At 39.2% G+C, this 9,131-nt stretch overlaps 1 long non-coding RNA gene across 6 annotated transcripts; it reads right to left on the bottom strand.

Moving 5' to 3' along the window:
• Positions 1-1,091: 1,091 nt before the first annotated feature.
• LOC145718644 (uncharacterized) lies at positions 1,092-9,125 on the bottom strand. 6 transcript variants are annotated; one of them, XR_014141949.1, is made up of 8 exons: positions 6,745-9,125; positions 5,131-6,274; positions 4,099-5,025; positions 3,931-3,993; positions 2,408-3,819; positions 2,051-2,129; positions 1,574-1,697; positions 1,092-1,294 (listed from the first exon to the last, which is right to left on the bottom strand). It is a non-coding gene; the product is annotated as an uncharacterized LOC145718644 (long non-coding RNA). The 6 variants fall into 6 exon arrangements; XR_014141947.1 differs by having other exon boundaries at positions 2,051-3,819; positions 4,099-4,516; positions 4,957-5,025; XR_014141946.1 differs by having other exon boundaries at positions 2,051-3,819; positions 5,131-5,642; positions 5,748-6,274.
• Between the last annotated feature and the right edge of the window lie 6 nt (positions 9,126-9,131).

Here is a 9,131-nt window from a genome sequence, read left to right as displayed (position 1 = left end):
CAATGGCTGTAAATGGATCTCAGAACTGTTGTATCAGAGGAGAACAGAAGTTCACAGGGATCCCACTTGGATGAACCAAAATTCAGACTACGTTGCTTCCCTTCACAGGAGACATTTGTAGCTGGGGGTTTAGGACAGACACCTGGGGCCAAGAATTTTATACTGAATATATGAACAAAAAAGCAAAGTGCATGATGAATAATCTGGCCAATTGGAAGTGCATTGCCTGAGCTATATTGATTTGAACAAGTACTTGCCTTATTGCTTTTTAATCGGTCTCAGGTTTTCAAACCAAGAAAACAGGATAATGGAAAGAGCACATCACAGCTAGATAGCTGTGTGACCTTGATTAACTTCTCTGCACTCAGGGCTCTCTCATTCATGGTGGTGTTGGGCTAAATGATCATCAAATTCTTATTCAGCTCTCATTTTCTATGTGTCAATGATATAAGCTAAATAATAATTTAGCTCAGAGAACCAACAGGATAGAGGCACCGTGCTTTAGCTAACGGCGACCTCTCTGTGGCAGGAAGCCGTTTAGGGTGTACTGCGGTTGAGAGCCTGGGGAAGGGTTCCATTTCATAAAATCGGGGTAGAGACAGGCCGGTACAGAAGGCAGCTCTCAACTCCCATCATGGTTATGGGCTAGTACCATTGACGCGGGTGTGCATGCAGGCTTAAAGACAACCACCTAACTCGCAGGAAAACCTCGGGAGAGAATATGTGCTTCAGCGAAATGAATATTCAGCGAACTGAATATTTAGATAAGAGATATTCAAGTTCCCCATTAATCTCTATCATGTTTCACATATTTTCCTAACATATCATCTAATGCCTATTCATACCAGGAGGGGGAGAGTACAGATGTTTTTGCCCATAATATGTACACCAATATTCCTCTTCCTTGGTTCCCCCAATCTTTTAACTAAGAATTGGGTTTATAGCCTAGTTTTCTTTAGGAATAACCACATTTCATATGAAGTCTATCTGTATTCATGGCTCCAAGATATTAACATATTTCATAAACGTGGGCCTAAGATTCCTGGTGCAAATGTCATTATGGAGAAATTAAACAAATGGATATAAGAAAATATGATTGTGAATAATATTTAATAGCCATTGAACATTAAAATTCTTTTAACAAATTATACAGCTAATCAAAAAAAGCATTCCATTTCTTTCATTTCCATAGACACCAACGTTGAAAGAGATGCTATCATCTCTTCACTGGACATGTGCAGAATCCAGTGGTCTTTACTGTTGTTAGGAACACCATCATCTCTTCTCAGAATATCTAAAAAATGTGAAAAGAAATAATATGTTGTAGATGCATGACATCTTACCTGGATACCTGCAAAATCTCACGGTAACTGTCATGGTTAAGGACACACCACTCCTTGTCTAGACTAAAATATCCCAAGGCCACCAGCATGGTAAGGGCCAGATCACCTCTTACCTAGATACATGTAAAATTCAAAGGTCAGCACTACAGATCAGACAGAATCACCATCTGCCTGCATACCAGTAAAAGCCCCATGGTCACTAACGTATTCAGACAAATACCATCTCTTACTTGAATACCTAGAAAGGTGCAGGATCAAGATCATGGTAGGGACATGTCATCTCTTGCTTGGATAACTGCAAAATCCCAAGGTCATTATCTTGATTAGGGACACCATCATCTCTTACCCGGACATCTACAAATTTCCAAGAAAAACACCTTAGTTAGAGACACCTTCATAGTGTGACAGGATATCTGCAAAATTTCCCTGATCACTGCTTACAACTTACAAATACTCACAAATAAATCATGGTCACTAGGTTGGCTTCAGAATACCAACATGGTCTACCTGGATAAGTGCAAAATCTCATGAGCTCTAACTCTGGTACAAACACCATTATCTTGTACTTAGTGCAAACAAAATTTTGCCTTCAATACCAAACGGAGGTTCTCAACAATCTCTTAACTGGAATCTACAATGGTGTTTAATGATAATTCCATAACCTGGACACCTGAAAATCTAATGAGCAGTGCAGACTTAAAAGGTACCGTAAAATCTATCCAGCTACTTGCAAAAATCCAGGGACAAGACCTTGAATAGAGACATTTTCTCCTCTTGAGTGGGTATCTGCAAAAATACAAATCAAGAGATGATGGTTCAACTAATCATAGCATTCATTTATTCATTCATTCGATTTTATTTTCTCACTAGTTCACAAGTTCAAGTTATTCATTCATTCATATGGAATACATTTTTCTCATTTTATGCATTTTGAGCAAGATTTTTTTCACAGGCAGCTATTGGAAACTGAAAATATTATTATACGACTTGAATAGGTCATTTCACCCTGGGATTGTTTTTGAATCCCCTTATATATTTTTAAATTTTAATTCCAGTAAACATACAGTGTTATACTAGTTTCAGGTGTACAATATAGTGATTGAACAACTCCATGCATCACCCCGTGCTCATCATGACCATAGTATTTAATTTGGGATTTCTCTGGTATATTTTCTCGAAGGCCTTCCATCATCTCTTGAGTGGATTCTATAAAAATTCATTGCAAAAACTGTGTTAGGAATACATGTATTACCTGCAAAATCCCATCAAATTTATGAGGCCTATCAAATCTACCTGGAAACTTGCAGAAGTTCAAGGTCAACCCCCTAGTTAGAGACACAATACTGTTGACAAGATAACTGTAAGAAGCTATGGTCAATAAAGAGGCAATGGGCAAAATACTAACTTACCTGGATACTTATGTAATCTCTGACACACTGATATTATACAAACAGTATATCTAAACTTGAAAATAATAAAGACTAACGCTTACTAGCATCATCGACAATATCATTTCTTACCTGAACACCTGCAAAAAAACATAGCAACACAAGGTTAGGAATACCATCCATACTTACTCAGATATCTGAATATTAGATGGTCTATAGCATGGAAAAGGCTATCATCATCACTTACCTGGATACAAACAAAATCCCTTTAATGATTATTATCAGGATTACCATGGTATCTTAACAGTAACCTGAAGAAAACATTCTGACAGATGTGTCATGACACACCTTTATTACCTTGTCACTGGCATCACTGCAGGACTCATTGAACCTTTTTTTTTTTTAAGATTTTATTATTTATTTATTTGACACAGAGAGACACAGCGAGAGAGGGAACACAAGCAGGGGGAGTAGGAGAGGGAGAAGCAGGCTTCCCGCCGAGCAGGGAGCCCGATGTGGGGCTCGATCCCAGCACCCTGGGATCATGACCCGAGCCGAAGGCAGTCGCCCAACCAACTGAGCCACCCAGGTGCCCCAATTTTTTCTTTTTTTTAAAGATTTTATTTATTTGTCAGAGAGAGAGAGAGTGAGCACAAGCAGGGGGAGCGGCAGAGGGAGAGGGAGAAGCAGACTCCCCACCAAGCAGGGAGCCCGACGCGGGGCTCCATCCCAGGACCCTGAGATCATGACCTGAGCCGAAGGCAGATGCTTAACCGACGAGCCACCCACGCGTCCCAGAACTCATTAAATCTACCTAGGATCTTAGGTAGGCCTACCTCATAGTTAGAGATGCCATTATCTCTTGAATGCTCACCTGCAAGCAAACAAACAAACACAAACACAAAAACAAACAACAAAAAAACCCAAACCACGGTACTACTGTAATTTGCACCTTCATAATAATTACATGGATATCTGCAAATTGCTCAACACTTACATGGTTAAACATAATTTTTTCTAAAATATAAAATAGTAGGATAACATGGTTTCTACAACTGGTAAAACATTATCATTTCTTACCTGAAAACCTACAAAAAAAAAAAAAAAATCCCATGGTCAAACAAGAACGAAAATCACTTATGTCAGTATGTGAAGACTGGACGGTCTGTGATGTGATGAAGTTGTATATCATTGCTTACCTGGATACCAGAAATGTCTCCTGTTAATAACCATTAGGTTCACCATGACCTTGGGACATGAACCTGAAAAACACATTATGATATATGTATAAAAGAACACAACTTGTTCTACCAGGACATCTGCAAATAATCTTTATGACTTTCATCATTGTAAAACATCAACTGTACCAGAATCCTTGTAGTACTCCAAAGTCAAGATCACAGTCAGGTGAGACAACAGTTGAAAACAGGACACCTGCAAAATTTCCATGGTCACTACTGTGGCAGGAAACATCATCCTAATTGCCTAGATATGATATTAGTCAACACTCATAGGGATAAACAAAAATTCTCTCTGAAACATAGAAAATGAAAACTCATGGTTTCTATATGGGCAGGGGATCTATATAATTTCCTACCTGAATGCCCCTGAAGAAATCATGATAACAAGTGTTAGGGCCACCGTCATCACTCACCTAGCTATCTGGAGATCGGACGGCCTGTGCTGTGTGGTTTAGGCCCACATCCTCCCTTACCTGCATACCAGCAATGTCCTTGCCCCCATTAATGACCCATGTTAGGCTCATTGTGATCTCTTGATAGGGATCTGAAAAAAATGTTATGAAACATGTTTAAGAACACAACTTTTTCTACCAGGGTACCTGCAAATAACCTTGGTCACTTCATCATTATGAGACATATCAACTCTGGATACTTAACAGTACTACCTGGATACTTACAATACTCCCAGGTCAACACCAATGTCAAAAAATCATCATTTCGTGACTGGACACCTCTAAAAATCATATGGGTAGTACTGTGGTGGGGAAAACCATGATAAATACCTGTATACCTATGATCTCTTAATATGCATAGTGTTAAACATATATTTTATCTAAAATGTAAAAAGTAAAAATTTATAGTCTCTAGAATTGGTAAGGATTCTTCTTACCTGAATCCCTGCAACAAAATCATCGTAACAAGAAGTGTCAGCACATGTTACCACTTACCTAAATATTGGTGGTTTCAGCCTAGCGCATCACTTACCTCAATACCAGCAATGCTGCTCCCCCCATTCATTGCTCTGGATAGGCTCATGTGCTCTCTCTGCATGTCCTGGAAAACATATTGTGGTTTATGTGTTTGGTACATGTCTCATTCTACCTGTGCACCTGTCAATTCCCTTGTCACTTGTATCATGTGGGGCCCCATAAACATTACCTGGACACTTCCAGAACTCTGAGGTTAAACCCTAGTAAGGTTTGCCTTCCTCTCTTGAAGCCATACCTGTAAACACCCCACAGTAATAATGCAGTTAGAACAATATGATAAAGGACCTGGATATTTACTATTTGTCTGCCACTAGGAGTGAGAAACACACTTGACCTCCATAAAAGAAAACAGCAAAAACTACTACTTGCTAGTATTATCAGGGTCCAATTAATGGAACTTACACTTGCCAAAAACAAGGGAAGTAGGAGTCTGGAACAAGAACATCTATAATGAGTTAATATTACACCACGTATATACCTGCGTACTATCCAAGACCTGAGAGGGATACCTGCAAAAATGTATGGTAACACGAGTGGCAGGGCCACCATCATCACTTCTGTGTACGAAGATCACATGACCTGTGCCCTGGTGGAGGCCCACGTCATCACTTACCTCGGTCTCTGATATGTGCACGTCACTACCTACCACTGCTAGGCTCGCAGTGAGGTCTTCATGTGAACCTGAAAAAAAAATTGTGGAAAAAGTGTTTGGTCCATGTCTCATTCTAGTGGGACACCAGCAAATTCCTTGGTCAACTGTATCATTTGGAGATTCATCAATGTTACCTGGGTAATTGCAGAACCCTGAGGTTATACCCTAAGAAGAGATAGCTTCCTCTCTTGAAGGGATACCTGCAAGAATCCCATGGTCAATAATGTGGTGATGGACAATACGATAAATTACCTGGATCTCTGCCTATCCACCACTCTGGGTGAATAAAATACACAACTTCTGAATAAGAATACAGTAAAATCTCATACTTACTAGTACTATTTGGGTCAATTCCTAAACTGTATGCCAAAAACATAGTTAATATAGTCTTAAAAGCCTCATTCACATATGAAAAACAAGCAGCTCTCTAATAAGGTAATGCCACATAGTCTCATACCTGTATACTAGGAAAGGCCTTCACGGGACACTTGCAAAACAACCAGGTGACACTGTGTTAGGGAAACCATACTCACTCACTCAGATATCTGAAGATCAGACGGTCTGTGTTGAGGTAGGACATACTTTATCACTTACTTGGTTACCAGTAAGGTCCTGTTAACGGCCATTGTCAGGTTCACCATGATCTCACGACTGCTGGAACCTGAGGACATGATGGACAAGTGTGTTGAAGGACAAAACTTGTTTTATCTACAAAAATTTAAAAAAAAAATCCTGCAAATAATCTTGATCACTTCTATCACTGCAGGAACCACCAAGACTACTGGGATCCTGGCAGAGTTTAAAGGTAAACACGATTGTTACAGAAATCATCATCTCTTTCCTGACTACCTAGAGAAATCTCGTTGTAAATACCATGGTGTGGAACAGATTAGTAAGTTACCGGGACACCTACCTACCCCTCAATCACTACTAAGGTTAAATATACAGTATATCTAAACTCTAAAATAATAAAGACTAATGCTTACTAGCATTTGTTGGGACAATATCATAACTGAGTAACAGCAAAAGAAAAAAAACCAACATGGTAACACAAATTTAAGAACCCCATTGACTCTAAGATCTAAAGATCAGATGGTCTGTAGGGTGCTTAAGGCACACAGCATCACTTACCTGATACAAGCAGTGTCCCTTTAATGATCATGAGGAGGTTCACCGTGATCTCTTGACAGGAACCTGGAAAACACATTGTGGCAAATATGTCTATAGTCACACCTTCTATACCTGGACCCTGAAAACAACCTTGTTCACTGCCATCACTGCAGAACCCATCAACTCTCCCTGGAACCTTGCAATACTCTTAAGATCTGTGTCGTTGCTACAGACATCATCATCTCTTGATTGCTCTCCTGAAAAATACCAAGGTTATTACCGTTACTCACAGCTCAGTCATAATTATGTGGATATCTGTACACTGCTCAACAATCACATGGTCAAACATAATTTTCTCTAACATGTAAAACTGTAGGATAATATGGTTGCTAGAATTTATAAGGTTTCTATAGCTTCTTACCTGACTACCTGCAAAAAAGTCATGATAACAAGAAATGTGAGGAACATATCATCTACATAAACATCTGAAAGTTAGTCGGGCTGCACTGTAGGCCCACAGCATCACCCACCTCCATACAACAATGTCTGATGTTAACTATCATTGATAGGCTTACTGTAACGTATTGACATGAATCTGAAAAACATACTGTAGTAAATGTCTCATTTTACCTCCACACCTTCAAATTCCCTTGGTCACTTGTATCATTTTGGGATCCATCAATAGTACCTGGATACTTGCTTGCAGAACGCCAAGGTCAAACCCTAAGAAGAGACACCTTCCTCTCTTGAAGGGTACCTGCAATAACCCCTTCGTCAATAACACTGTGAAGGATGATATAGTAAGTTACGTGAATACCTACATACCAATTTTTCATTAGTATCAAATATGTATTATCTAAAGAACAGACAAATCTCACTCTTACTAGTATTACTAGGGACAAATTAATTTCTTAACTATATAATGACAAAAACTAGGTAAATGTAAGAGTCTCAGACACATTCATTTTGTAGATACTGAGATTGGGAATGTCTCTAATGAGTGACTGTCACATCATCTCCTACTTGTACACTAGCAAAGGACTTAAGAGGATGCCTGCAAAAACACATGGTAACCCTGTGTTGAGAGACCCCATCCTCACTTACCTAGGTATGTGAAGATCAAATGATCTGTATTGGGGTAAGACCCACTTTATCACATACCTGCTTACTCTCGAGGTCCAACTCACAACTGTGGTTAGGTTCACTATGACATCATGGTTTCTGGAAACTTTCAAAAACAAGCATTTAGGGGCTGAATGACAAAGTTTGTCTTACTTGTAAGAATCAAAAACGAAACAAAAAAAGGTACCAGCAAATCATTTTATAGTCTCATCATTAAGGGAACCACCAACACTACGTGGATCTTTCAAAACTTCAATGTCAACATCAGTGCTAAGAGACAAACCATCTCCAAGCACTTGTAGAAATCTCCTGGTCAATACTGTGGTGTGGAACAGGAGGGTGACTTAGGGGCATGCCTTCATACCCTTCTCTCATCACTCAGGTTAAGCACACATGATACATAAACTCTAAAAAACATTAGGGCTATACTTGGGACAATATCATTTCTTACCTGAATACCTGCATAAAAACAAACAGAAAAGTTAGGAACACTGTCCATCCTTCCCTACATATCTGAAGATCAGATTGTGTTTAGGGTACTAAAGGCCCACGTCATTACTTAACTAGACACAAGCAAAGTCTTGTTATTGATCCTTAGGATATTTATCATGAATTTTGGTAAGAACTTGACAAACACATTGTAAAAAAGGTCTCTATAGATACACCTTTGCTGCTAGGAGATGGCAAGTGGCCTTGTTCACTACCATCACTGCAGGACCCAGCACCTAACTCTACCTGGATTCCTGCAGTACTCCAATGTCTAGGCCATTGCCAGAAACACCATCATCTCTTCCCTGCTCACCTGCAAAGAGACCCTGGTTACTACTGTGCTGCACAAGTCCATCACCATTATGTGGATACCCACAAGTGGCTCAGTACTCACATGGTTAAAAATAAATTTTCTCAAAAATATAAAACAGTAGGGTAACATGACTGCTAGAATTGATTAAAAACACTATCATTACTTACCTGAAAACCTGAAATAAATCACATAGTAAAACTAGTTTAGCCCATCATTATCACTTAACTAGGTATGTGAATGTCAGTTGGTCTCATGTGGTGAAGGTATACAACATCGCTTATCTGGATACCAGAAATGTCCCCCGTTAACCATTAATTTCATCTTGATCTCTTGATAGGAATCTGAAAAACACAGGATATATGTGTAAAAAAATAGAACTTGTAGCATGACACCTCAAACTAATTACCTTGGACACTTCCTTCATTATGAGAACATCAACTCCATCTGAATATATGCAGTACTCCAAGGTCAAGACCATTAGCAG

This window comes from Leptonychotes weddellii, unplaced genomic scaffold, assembly GCF_054177405.1.
Source record: "Leptonychotes weddellii isolate Sample4059 unplaced genomic scaffold, ASM5417740v2 HiC_scaffold_190, whole genome shotgun sequence".
NCBI lineage: Eukaryota > Metazoa > Chordata > Mammalia > Carnivora > Phocidae > Leptonychotes > Leptonychotes weddellii.
This window is presented reverse-complemented; position numbering and strand designations above follow the sequence as displayed.